This window comes from Carlito syrichta, unplaced genomic scaffold (genome assembly GCF_000164805.1).
Source record: "Carlito syrichta isolate Samal-C Ts95f unplaced genomic scaffold, Tarsius_syrichta-2.0.1 Scaffold301633, whole genome shotgun sequence".
NCBI classification, from domain to species: Eukaryota; Metazoa; Chordata; class Mammalia; order Primates; family Tarsiidae; genus Carlito; species Carlito syrichta.
In genome coordinates, this window is record NW_007245729.1 from 297654 (window position 1) to 312259 (window position 14606).

Sequence of the window (14606 nt, forward strand, 5' to 3'; positions counted from 1 at the left end):
TTTATCACAGCCATCCTAACATGTATGTGTAAGGCAATTCTCCTTATGGTTTTAATTTGCATTTGCCTGATAATTCATGATGTTGAGCATTTAAAAAATGGACCTGCTGACTGTTTGTATATCTTCTTTTGAGAATTATCTGTTCAGATCTCTTGCCTAATATTTAATTGGGTTCTTTGCTTTCTTGCTATTGAGTTCCTTGAATTCCTTACAATTATTATTAACCTCATTCCAGATGTATTTGCAAATACATTGTCTCAATCTATAGGTTCTCTCTCTCTCTCTTTTTTTTTTTTTTTGTTTGAGAAAGTAGGATTTATTGAGAGGACAGAAAAGCTCCCACAGTGGGAGGGGCCCAAGGTCATCTCTTAACCATATTAATTGCTTTCTTTGCTGTGCAGAAGCTTTTCAGTTTGATTTAATCCCATCATTCTCACTTTTCTTGCCTGTGCTTTTGGCATATCCAAAAAATTTTTTGCCCAGACCAGTTTTGTGTTGTTTTCTTCTGGCAGTTTTATAGTTTCAGATTTTGAATACCAGTTTGCAAACCATTTTGAGTTGATTTTTGTATATGGTGTGGGATGAGGGCCCATTTTCGTTCTTCTGCAAGTGGACAGATAGTTTTCTCAGTACCATTTATTGAAGAGACTCTCCTCCTCCCCACCTTTATTTTTGAGTTAGAGTCTCACTCTGTCGCCCAGACTGGAGTGCAGTGGCTTGCTCCCGGCCACCACAGCCTCGACCTGCTGGGCTCCGGCAATCCTTCCACCTCAGCCTCCCAAGTAGCTGGAACTACAGGCGCACGCTACCACGCCCGGCTAGTTTTTGATTTATTGTAGAGATGAGGTCTCGCCAAGTTGCCCAGGCGGGTCTCGAACCCGTGGGCTCAGGCAATCAACTCACCTCTGCCTCACAAAGCACAGGATTACAGGCTGAGCCACCGAGCCCGGCTTCCTTTCCCTTTTGTGTGTTCTTTGTGACTCTGTTGAAAGTCAATGGACTGTAAATGTACAGGTCTATTTCTGGGTGTAGCGGTTTCTTTGGTTCCACAAACATTTCTTTTGCCTTTGGATCTTCCCACAGATTTTGTAACTGGGAGATCTTCTTTCTCTGTGTCTGACCTTTCTCCTTCACATATCCCACCATTTTTTTCCCCTGGAACTATCATGTTTTATTTTCAGTTGAGGCGTTTTTCCACTAGGAAGCTTCCTTGATTTCCCAAGTTGGGTGAGATGGTGTAATAGGCAAAATAATGAGCCCCCCAATAATGTCTACGTTGTAATGCCCCAAATCTGTGAATATATTGCCTCACAAGGCCAAAGAACTTTGCAGATGTGATCAAGTAAAGAATGCTGAGATGGGACGGAGTGAGACTCCCACTCAACCCCCCCCAAAACAATAAAAAGCATTTTCCCAGTATCTCATAAGATCTGTAAGAGAATGTACTGAATCAATCTTATTTAACTAATCTTCCCAAAGATCAACATCACTCTTGGAACATAACTGGTGCTAAATTGATATTTCTTGGATGAATGCTTGTCAAATGTGTAGAAGTGCTAAAACTAGTTTTCTGTGAGACATTTTCAGAGAATACCTTGTGTGATGAGAGGGCATGTATGGTGTTTATTTTTAGGCCTGCCTCAATGTTAAGTATCGATACTCTGCAGAAGGAACTGCAGTGACTGCCTTTTCTCCCTAGGATCATTCTTCGTTTGGTTTGCTTGGCTTTGCACACCTGGAAATCGACTCTGCTAAACTGTTTCTTTACCTTTGCTCTCCTGCGGGCACAAGGTCCCTTATTGTGAAGGGCTTAACATAAGGACCTTTCTCAGTTACAGTCTCTCCTCTCTGAACCCTTAGGTTAGAGACCCCGAACTACTTCTGATTGGCAGGTGACATCAGGATCCTTTGAGGAGCTCATAAAATGAGACATTCCCTCGTTACTTAATTTGGACCTTCAGGATCAGAATCCCCGGGAGAGAGGCTTAGTTCTCTGGGTGACTCTGATGCAGATCCAAGTTTGGGACCCTCTGACGCTCCACCCTGCAGCAACGTGAGGTGCAACTGTCCCTTTGGCCGCTAGATGTCAGGCTTTACTCCCTACCCTGTGGTCATCGCACAGGAAAAATGTGTTTCCACCCCCACCTCCCATCCCAAGGGAAATTCAGTGTGCTTTGGGCCAAAGACCAGGAGAGGTATTTTCATATGCTTTATTCCACAAAGATACTGAAAGTTGGAAATGATTACCCCCAATTTACAGATGGAGAAACTGAGGGCCGGTGGGATAACACAGTAACTGGGCCAGCTGGGATAACGCCAAAGGTCCCGTCTTTCCATTTAACCATGCTGCCTTAATCTGACTGGCTTAGACAGTCACCTGCCTTGCATGAAGGAACAGCTAGGAAAATATTTGTTTAACACATTTGCAAACAATCTTAAGCCTAATGCAGACTCTCTCTCGGTTTCTTTCAAAGCAATTTTATCACAATACTTTATTTTAGTGATGTGTTTATAAAAGGGCAAGGAGAAATTTTAAAAAGAGTTAAATGTGATGCCTTTTACGTTTCCTGGGTTGTCTTTGGAGATGAATAAACAAAAGTCCAGAGTTGGACATACTGGAAAGAGCATCGTGCTCAGGATAACCAGCACGGCCACCTGCGGAAGGTGGTGTTGAGAGACGGGAAGGAATGAGGCTCCCCGAGTACTGTGGCCCGAAGATTGTGATCCTCCAAGGCAGGAAGCTGATGACATGCGATGTGTATTGTATGTGTGATGTGCATGTGTGATGTGTATTGCACACGTGATATGCATGTGTGATGTGTATTGTATGTGTGGTGTGTATGTGCCTCCCATGTGGGGGAGAGGTATGCAGGGTGTACTAGTGCAAAAGGCGGGGGACCTGGGAGAGGTGGAAGTGAGGGGACTTGAGGCTTTCAGCCTGTTTCAATGAGAGCATCCAGATGTTATCATTTTGTGCATTGGTACTCCACAGAAGAATCTATTTGGAAAAATGGTTTCTACCACAACGAATAGGCAGAACTGTCAACCTCAGGTCACCTCCTAGACGAATAAACAATTGTGATAGTTTGTGCAGAATTTTCAACTGCATTAGCCACATACACATGTTTAATAAAACATATCTTGCATTTATTAAGATGTTTCAGTTAAGGAAAACATGTTGAAGGTTCTCAAGAAAAAAGAAAATAAGACACCAAAGCAATTACCTTAAAAGTCCGATAACGGTTAAAGTAAGAAAGATCCAGATAGAAGTACTTTCTTACCTATCCTGTTTATTTTCTGTTAAAAGCCAATGGGAGGTATTAACACAAATAGTGAGACTAACATGAGGAATTCCTCCTTTTTAGCAACTCTGTTCTGATTCAGGAACACAGATGTGACAAAGGGTCCCGTGAAGGTCTGTGAAATGCCTTGTATAATTCAGATTATCACAAAGCGTAAAGTAGGTTTATATATGGGCTGCTGAATTTTTTCTCAACCTCCTTCCTGCCACGGTACTAGATTTTAAAGAGTGTTAGGAAGGAGATATAAATACTAGGATCAGCACAGTAAGCTTGTGTGATTAATACTCGTTCCCTTTTTTAGCTGCTTAGGATCAAAAAGAAAAAAAATGGTTAGAAAAAAATCGATATCAAGTACAATATAGAATTGGAGACACAGCTGCGGTTGGAAAAAATTAGAACCACATTCCCATCATCCGGTTCCAATAACCAAAGGAAACAACCTTTCCCTCTTTGGGAACTCTATTCTTCCCTGGAGTTTTGGGAAGCCCAAGTATCAAAACCATGTGGCCTCCAGGCCAGGCTGTGACTTAGTCTTGCCAAGTCTCTGATGGCCCCTTTGCCATTTTGTCCCCTTAAATAACACTCATTTCATTCCTTTGCAGGACACGATGTCTTTCAGGGGCAGAAGGTGTTAGTAGCATTTTCTAGAGATTTTGGACATACACCAAACCTCTCCTGGTAAGTTTACAGCTGCCTTGTGGCCCTTGGGACAAGGAGAATCCATTCCTTGCTTTAAGGAAAAGGGCCATTCTATAAATGTCACCAAACAGCTCTGTTTAAAATAGATATCCGTATTTTCCAGCTTTCTCATGTTCTCTAGTGTTTACATTCCAGGTGTACACACTTGCATGTTCTTACATATTTGACTGTTCTTTAAAAAAGCTTTCTGTTTCTTCTGGCAGAAACGAAGATCTAGTTTCTGATCTGTGGCACAGCAGAAGAAAGGTAGATATGAATCTGGCTTGGACTGCTGGGCCTTGCCTGATTGTCCCTTTTGATACCCTGTGAAGTCACTCTCTGTCTTCACAGCATCTTGTTTCCTTTTTGTTTGTAGCACCTAACTCTTGAGGTAACAAGATGTCATTGTCTCCCTCTCCCCCCCAATCAGACTGTTCATGCCACGAAGGCAGGAACTTAAAACAATGCCTGACATATGATAGTTGCTCAATAAATATCTGTTGAAAAACGGAGAAGAAGCTTCTTTAGATCGTAAGGGCTTGGGGGCGATGATGGGCTGGATTGCCACCCTGGATGCAGTCTGGGGAGGTCGGGATGACAGAGGTGTGCATGCTCTTACCCAGGATGTAGGGGTCCCAACACGACAGTCACTCAACATCTAAATGCTTCTAGAATGTTTAAATACTGGGTCCCTCTTCCTCGGATACCTGGTATCACCCAATCTGGGTTAATGAATCAGTGGATTAATCAGACCCTTCTCTCTCAGGGTGTCAAAAGCTGTTCAGAGTTTCTGAAAATACTCAATTTGTGGCAGTTGTGAATGAAGAAGCTTAGACTAGTGAAAAGTGTTATCGACTTTTTCTTAACACATAGGCATAAAGATGGGAACAGCAGAGGATTACCACAGTGGGAATAAAGGGAGCAGCGCAAGGGTTGAAAAACTACTCGTTGAGCATACTATGCACACCATTTGGGTGACAGGCTGAATAGAAACCCAAACCTTACCATCACACAGTATACCCATGGAACAAACCTGCCCATGGACCCCTTGAATCTAAAACTAAAAAAAAATAATAAAAATACATTGAAAACAAAAAACAGAAATGACCAAACAACTAGAAATTAAATAGAACATTTTTAAATAGGATGCAGAAAAAAAATTTATTTAAGACTTGAATTTTTAGATCACTGTTTTCTCCAGGGCTTTTGGAAAAAGAAAGAAAATTTTAAGTACATAGAAATGGTATGAGGAAGCAAAGATTTAGGTCTTTTGAATATGAAGTGGATTTTTGTGTGTGTGTTAAAAAACAAGAATGATGATTTCCAATTTAAAAGCACTGAGTGCAAGGACAATTAAGCAAATAAAAATCTCACTTTGTGAACTCAGAGAGTGATAGTTCATTGACTTAATGGATTTTCAACTCAAGAAAATTGCCTTTTGAAAAGCAGCTAATGCTGTCTTTCTCATGACAAGCTTTTAAAAATTTTTCTCACCTCGGTTTTTTCATAAGCTCACAGTATCTTCACATTTAAACAGATTTCTGTATATGGATTTTGGTGTGAATGTAGATAGTTCTTAAATTTGTTTTTATATCCAAATGGCTATTCAGTCCTTTTTTTATGTAAGCATGCTTTGAGCTGGACCACCGATTTTTACTCATAATAACTCATTAAGCTAAAGCAGCTACACAGACAATTCAAAACTTGTCTCTCATCGTGGAAATACCAAAGATCAACAAGTCACTAAAGGATAAAGGGCATAGAATGTTCTAGAAGCAACTCTTCCTAGTTATAATTTTGGCTATGGCCAGCCCTGACTTTTACATGCAAATTGCAGGGATTTTGTTATAAACATAGGTACCAAACAGGAGGGCTTTAATGAAGTCATTCCGTGCATACCTCAGGAAGTTCTTTGTACCAAAGTTTTACACAGACTACCCTGGAACCTTCCTGGTAATGTTATTGTTCTTGCCAGGAGACAGTGAACTCCCAGTGACCACTGGGATACGCAGAAGAAAATCTGGGAAAGTTGAGACTGGGATACGCAGAAGAAAATCTGGGAAAGTTGAGACAGGACCCTTGGGATGTGGCTGACAAGAAAGATGGCTAGCTTCCTGGTTCATGGGATGGGGAAAAAGAGCAGTCTGTGTATGACTTTGAAAAAAACTTCGTGATAGACACCTTCTGTATACTTTCCAGAAAAAAAAAATTCGCAGTATTTTGTTTACTTTTTTTTTTTTTTTTTCAATTTGTAGTCTCACTCTGTCACCCAGGCTGGAGTGGCACGCTCATGGCTACTGCGGCCTCAGCTGGCTGGGCTCAGGTGATCCTGTCACCTCAGCCTTCCAAGTAGCTGGAACCACAGGCATATGCCACCACGCCCAGCTAATAGTTTCTTTTATTGTAGAGACAAGGTCTTGTCAAGTTGCCCAGGCTGATCTCGAACCCCTGGGCTCAGGCAATCCTCTCCACTCAATCTCCCAAAGTGCTGGGATTACAGGCGTAAGCCACCGCACCCAGCCTGTTTACATGTTTATAACACTGTTGGTAGTGTTCATAATCATAGCCACAGGGAGACGGAAGATGTTTAAATTCTGTCCCTGGACAATCTGAGTGTTCAGGAAGGAAAAGAGATGATTTCTGAATGCATGTATTTCAGCATTCCTCATTCCACATCTGAATGTTAATCCATGATATGATTAAGCAAACCCTATCTGAGTCTTATTAATGCCTTATGCGTATTTTGGAACGCTCCTCTTGAGAGGATACAATTATTGTATCTGAAATGCTGGTTGGGCTTGGTGGCTCAGCCTGTCATCCCAGCACTTTGGGAGGCTGAGGCGAGTGGATTGCCTGAGCCCGCTGGTTCGAGACCAGTCTGGGCAACTTGGCAAGACCTCGTCTCTACAATTAAAAAAAAAAAAATAACTGTGCGCACCTGTAGTTCTGGCTACTTGGAAGGCTGAGGCAGAGGGATCACCAGAATCCAGCAGGTCGACGCTGGGCTGGCCATGAGCGTGCCAATGTACTCCAGCCTGGGAGACAGAGTGAGTCTCCGACTCAAAAAAAAAAAAAATTTAGAAATGTTCATGCATTCTCATAAATTAGAGAAAACAGACAAGCGGTATCCAGCTAATTCCTCTCCCACCACCCATTCACTCCCTTCTTCCAACACAAGCAGATGCAGTCTTCAATGCATACCACCATCCACAAGAAAAGAAAATGGAGAGGAACACATTTATGTAAAAGGTCAGACACTGGACTGGAACTAGGAGAAATGATATGTCTCTTTACTGCAGCTAGCCAGCAATATAATGTTGAAAACAAACACTTGGGGTCATAATTTCACCTGTACAATGAGAAGGATAAGCCAGATGATCTAGATGGTCTCTCCAAGTTCAAATTGTAGGATTAGAGTTCAAGGGGCAGGAGGACACGCCATGAGACTATAAGACACTGCGCGTTCTCTTCTTGTTCTTCTCCGGAGGATAATATGCACATTGTGAATTGTAATATAGAACATTCAACAGGTTGACATTTTGTCATCACTGTGGCTACAGCTCCCAAAAGAAAAGGGAGAGTCAAAGAGAACAGAGAGACTAAAACAAGGAAAAGAACTTGTGCTTAAAAACAAGGTAAAGGAAGTTGATTGAAAAACTATGCATCAAAATCCACATTTATGGTGTTTGTATAGGTTAAAAAAAAGTGAAAGGATGCCGGGCTTGGTGGCTCAGCCTGTAATCCCAGCACTTTGGGAGGGCGAGGCGAGTGGATTGCCTGAGCCCGTGGGTTTGAGACCCGCCCGGGCAACTTGACGAGACCTCATCTCTACAATAAATCAAAAACTAGCCGGGCTTGGTAGTGTGTGCCTGTAGTTCCAGCTACTTGGAATGCTGAGGCAGAAGGATTGCCGGAGCCTAGCAGGTTGAGGCTGCAGTGGCCGCGAGCGTGCCACTGCACTCCAGTCTGGGCTACAGAGTGAGACTCTAACTCAAAAAAAAAAAAAGTGAAAGGATAGATAATTTTCAAAAAGGAGACAATATTTACATATGATCCGAATCAATTTGCATAGTGTTTTATTTAAAGGATTCTACGATCCAGAGTGCTCAGGAGATGAGATTCTGGATGGCCAAGTTAACCCAGATACCCAAAGGCTGGTAAACTTTTTGAATTTTGCAATTTATTTTTAATGGGGAACTTTAAACTTTTCTTATGAGACAGAGTAGACCAAACAGAATATAACGTATGAATATAATCAACCCTTGGGAATTTAAGTATCAGTCATTACTCAGTTTGTGCTCAGATTGTTCTTTGTGTTCAATTCATAGCTGTAGCCTCAGAAGTAGACATAGATTACGTTAGATCACGGCTGAAGGAGCCTAGATACAGTTGTGGTCCTGAAATGTGTTTTAGCTTTTGTGATCAGTGCACTGGAAATGCCCTGTTATCAGTTTGTATCACGATGACTTGCTTGCCTCTCATAAAGCAGTGGTGGCCTGAGGCCACAACAGCGAAATGAATTCCTGGGGAGTTTAGCATAGCTGCCTCTCAGAACATTAATGATCAAATTAAGGAAATCCTTCTAATGGTTGTCATTAGGCCCCTTTGCTTGAAAGCACTGTTCAACACACTGAAATTCACATCCCAGACCACAGGTTTCTCGCGTGGGCCACCCCTTCTCTCTCAATATCATCCTGCTTTTTCTTCAAATATAGACAGCTTTCCTTGCATCCGTTGGGGTCCTATGACAATTGTTGGGTCAGGCCCCCAAGGTACAGAGAGATGCAAGTGATGGGGGGTGACACAGGTCAGTAGTGATATGCTCTTCTTTATGGTGGGGGCTGCCACTCATGGGAAGTGTTTGTTGATTTGTTTGCTAAACAAACAACCCCAAGTCACACAGCTGATAAGAAGTAGATCTGGGGTTATTTCACTAACATCTTTTATATAAATTCGCCTCAACACAAGCTATAACTTAAAACCAATAGAACTATTACAATAACAACACGTTCATGGTAGTATCTACTAGAATTCAGGATGCTTACCCTTGTTTCTTATTGTTTACTCATAGGGAAATATTTGGTCCTGCTGCATGCATAAACATGATATTGGAACTCTTTCAAATTTGTTATGTGGTTTAAAGCTTTCTATCAGTTATTATTTTTTGCTTATGTGTGCTTAAGTTCTGTATAAATTAAATTACAAATTTATTGTATCTCATAGCTTGATTTTTTTTTCAATTTTTACTGATATATTTACTTTGTCCAGAGTTCTATAAAACAACCATTTACATATATTTTATATCATGACGAATTTTTCAGGTAACGGCATTTTCTGAAAAGCAAGTTTGTTATTTGCATATATATAGTCTCACATAGAAGATGTAGGATTTTATTCATCAGTAAATTTGCTGCATTTTACACTTATTTATATCAATATATTTCTTTGTAGCCACATGTTTTTAGGCCTTTTGCCCAGAATGTTGGAATACTATTTCATCTACAGATTATTATTTTTGTATTGGTTCTAATAAACAATATACCATATTTTTATAAGTAAAATAATACTTATGCTACAAAACCATAATAAAATCACTTTCAATAATAGTATGATAAAAAGTATTTCATTTTTTTCTTCCAAAGTCCTTCATGAAATCTAAAGGTAGCCGGGCTCGGTGGCTCAGCCTGTAATCCCGCGCCTTAGGGAGGCTGAGGTGAGTGGATTGCCTGAGCCCGTGGGTTCGAGACCTGCCTGGGCAACTTGGCGAGACCTCATCTCTACAATAAATCAAAAATTAGCTGGGCATGGTAGCATGCGCCTGTAGTTCCGGCTACTTGGAAGGCTGAGGCGGAAGGATCGCCGGAGCCCAGTGGGTTGAGGCTGCGGTGGCCGGGAGCAGCCACTGCACTCCAGTCTGGGCGACGGAGTAAGACTCCAACTCACACACAAAAAAAGAAATCTAAAGGTATCTTGTACTGAGCCATGTCTTATATATTCTATTCAGTGTGTATAGATAGAAATGTTACTACCTTAAATTTCATTCCATCCATGTTTATTTTGCATCATTTGAGTGATCTTCTAAGAGACGCATCTCCGCTCTAGCAGTAGGGTTGTTCAGAGTTATGTCACATCTTGAGAACTGATGCTTGAGTGAACTCACAAAATAGTATGTGTGGGGTTTTCCTAGCCCACAAAAGGCCAGTTCTCATATTTTTTCATCAAACTCCCATCATTATTTTCCCCCTTAACCAGATATCTTATTATCGGAACTCTAGGACCTCGGCATTTTAAGTAAATCCATGTGTAACACATTATCTAGCAAAGTAGAAGACGATCATTTGTCCTGGACATTTTTTGGTCACTGTGTGATTTAGGTTCTGAAGTGTCTGCAACGTGTGATGACCACTGGCATTTAGTGATTTTAAATTCCTGATTTAAATTATTTTCATTTAGCCAATTTTTGTGTTTCTTTAACTATTTTTACTTCTGGTTCAAATTCAGGCATGCACACACAAGAGGGAAAAAGCAGTTTGTTTTTATGATGTTAGTATAACATGGTGCAGAAATGTCTTAATTTATTTATATCTTAAGATTTATACCACCATCAGATTCCAAAAGGGATCTGAGGTGGTTCTTGGAGATATTGACTTTGCTCTTATCTGAGCACCTGAAAATGTAATTTATGCTGGTTGCTTTGGCCTATATATCTACCCCTTCTTGGCATTTGGTGATTAATGTCTGTGAACAGAACAAAACTTAACACTGAAGGTATAAAACATTCTCTCATCTGTGAGGTCTTGGCAAGCACTAAGAAACTTGCAAGAGGAGATAATTTGAAATTGCACACTAGGTGCAAAAGAGTCGAATGGCTATTTTAATTTGAAAGACGAACTTTGACCGAAAGGTAAAAGTCATGTTTTAAAAGACACTTCTGCTAGAAAACTGTTACCACTTCCTGCCTTACACTCTGCATACGTAACACATAATCATTACTGCCCCTTTGAGAAAACACCACCTTTTCCCCATTCCTTGTGGGTTTTAGAAACCAGGTGACACATTTACATATTTGCCTTTGCACAAAGTCACATGGAAAAACTCTGAAAAAAAAAGACAAACAAGTGCAACACTGATAAACAATGCAACTTTGGTATTCATCTCTTTCCAAACTTGGGTTCGCCCGTCATCCATAGGGAAGTAAAATAGTAAAATAAGGAAGAAACGGGGAAGGATGAGGACGGAGAAGGAGGAAGCCAAGACTGGCAGAAGGAACAGCTGATGCCATTTGTGTTGTGTTTCATTAGATGAGCGACCACACATTTAATGGGTTGGCAGATGGCTGATGGCGGTTTTTCCGGTCAATGTAATTGACCGGATGTTTTGACTCAGTAATTTCCTTTGGCAAAATTGTGAAGCAGTTGAAGCTGTCTTCAGTGCTCATTGAGTTCCCCATCTGTGACATCCTGTTTCATACCTTTGTGTTTTCCTGCGGGGACTCTTCTGGGAGCACAGCCCACTTCTCACAGATCCAGGAAGGGAGACACAGAAAGAAGAGTCCTAGAAACAAAAGGACTGTGTAGAGGTGCAAAATCAGATAGAGACTCCCCTCTGTAGAGGCTGGGGAATCACAGCATCCATCACTTGGAGGGAAGATTAACAGGTGGTGGACTTTGGACCCAGCCCTTGGCTTCCTTATTTGCAGTATTGGGAGACGGGAAGACATGAGGGAGTCTAAATTAGAACCAATTGTGCTTACTATTATGTTTTTAGATTAGAAAATATAGTTTATTTAGAAAGTAAATTGGAGAGAGAGAGTGAGGAGATTCACCTCCCTAAGGTGGGGGGGGTGCAGAGCTTAGGAAAACATGGTAGCCATAGCTTAATGAACACATGGCCTTGATGTGGCAGGAGGGGGGTTGTAGCAGTTAAAGGTATTTCCTTTTGAAAGCCAAGTGACAGGCTCTAAAGACCGCCAGGCCGCTTTTGTTTGAAAAGGCCAAATGGCCAGAGACTGATGGCTCTCATGGAAATGCAAAAGAGTAACTAAGTCACAGACTCATCCAAACCTCTTTTGAAGTTGATGGTTTATAACCCTGCTTGCAGACCCTGCTACCTTGCATTTTCTGGAGACCATTTGTTCTTTGAAAAATCTGATTTTGCTGAGTACAACCTTGTAAGATTCCAAAGAGAATGTATAATCACTCAAGGCGACCCCCTCCCTTACCTAAACAAGGGTATAAGACCCCTCTTCTTCCGTGCTGCGGGGCTCGACCTAGAAGCATTAGTCCCTTGAGCCCACTGAGTCGGCCAGCATAATAAAGTGCCACTTCCTATAATAGTCTCGGTGTCACTATCTCTCTGTCTTCCCACTACAGCCTGACCAGTGCTCAACAAAACAGTGGCCCGCTTGTGCTTATGAAAAAGTCATTTTCCTTGCCTCTACTGCAGACCACGTACATTGTAATCTCTCTGGCAAGGGCCCAGGAATCTGAATTTTCTTTCTTTTGTTCTTTGAGTTGGAGTCTCACTCTCGCCCAGACTGTAGTGCGGTGACATGCTCATGGCCACTGCAGCCTTGACCTGCTGGACTCAGGTGATCGTTCTGCCTCAGCCTTCCAAGTAACTGAAACTACAGGCACATGCCACCACACTTGGCTCATTTTTTGATTTACTGTAGAGATGAGGTCTCACCAAGTTGGTCTCGGACCCTTGGGCTCAGGCAATCTTCTCACCTCAGCCTCCCAAAGTGCTGGGATTAGAGGTGTGAGTCACTGCTCCTGGCGAGGAATCTGAATTTTCAACAACCCCCTGAGGTGATTTGGATGGATATGAAATCTGATCCCCAGTGGATTCTCTCACCTAGACTCTCTTACAACTCAGTGCTAACATTCTATGGTTCTAAGGCCACTTGAGTTTGTCTCACTTAGACCCTTCTAAAGAGAAGCCCAGGGCCACAGCTGTCCAGCAGATACTCTCTGAGAGCTCCATCCTCATCAGCCCTCACACCCTCACATATCTTCTTCACACGTCATGTCTTGGCAGGCACGATGTGCAGGTGTGGACTGGTCATGTCTCACTCCCTGTGGAGCTGGGAGCAAAGCAACGGAATACCTTTGGGGGCTGGCCCAAATGACAGATTCCTGCTCGAGGACACCAGAGACACTTAGGAGGGGCAGAATAAGGCACCCTGCTGCTGGGCCAGTGGGCAAATTCCATGGCAAGGAGGAGACTGGCAATAGACAGAGGCAAAGAGACGAAGAATCAGGTCAGGCTGGAGAGAGAACATTCTGGATGATGTCAAGGTTGCCAGGAAGCTGGGGAAATCAGTGTGTTTGGTCAAAATTGTATCGAGTCTGAAAGTGTCAGAGGCAGAGCCAGGCTATTCTGGAGGGAAAGCAGACACTCTCAGAACAACCTGTAGTGCTGGACTCCTGGGGCGCTCTGGGGGATGTACCCATAGTCTGCCACCCTGAGAAACTCTATTGACATCAAATCTTAGAAATGTAGCCAGCTCCCTGAGAGAAGCCAGTTCCTGTTTTGATGATCGTTCCCCTGCCCTTGCCCCCGTGGCTCACTAAAAGCATAACTTAATCTCTCTGGGTCTCAGTTTTCTCATCTGTAATATATGGATGTTCAACTAGACAATCCCTGCGGTGTCTTCCAGTTCTCTGTTTCTATGGAAACAAAACAAAATACATAACGAAGACAGGAAAACAAAATAAAAAGAAAATTTTTTTGAAGATGTGGAGTACAATTCAGGATTAGGAATATAAATGGTCATTGTATAGGTAAAGCTTGGGTCTCCCTTTGGTCCCCACTTTGCCTGGTGTGAGGTCAGGTACCCTTATTGATGTTGAGTCCCCTCTCCCCACTGCCACCCACCCCGGCAGTATCCCACTATTGCCAGTCCCTTTCTTGTAGTATTATGGTAAATGTTCAGGGCTGCTTATGAATGAGAACATGTGGTACTCTGTTCTTTGTGTCTGTGATAGATCACTGAATATGATAGACTCTAAATCCATCCAAGTTGTTGCGAAGTCCATAAAGAAATTGTTAATCAAGATAGTTGTGAGGGGAGGCAGAATTTTCTGGAGAGACAAAGCTATTAGCTTGCAGAAGGAAGACTTGACCACAGAGGACACGAGTGTAGCAGACCAGCTGTGGGGTGGGCAAGGGAGGGATGGCACCAGGGTCTAACGTACACACTTGGAGTTGGCACCACAGAGGAGACAGGAGAAAGGGGGTGCTCAGCTCAAGACCAGTCAACGTTGAAGTGTAAGTAAAACTATTCAAGGCAACCACCCACTCAGGGTATCAAGCTCAAACTCCTCAATCCACTTTCATGACTCCATTGTTCTTGATGCAGCTTAATGTAAAAAACGCCCATGCAGCCAGGCGCGGTGGCTCAGCCTGTCATCCCAGCACTTTGGGAGGCCAAGGCGAGAGGATTGCCTGAGCCCATGGGTTCAAGATCAGCCTGGGCAATTTAGTAAGACCTTTTCTCTATGATAAATCACAAAAACTAGCCAGACGTGGTGGCGTGCATCTGTAGTTCCAGCTACTTGGAAAGCTGAGGCGGAAGGATTGCCTAAGTCCAGCAGGTGGAGGCTGCGGTGGCCGTGAGCATGC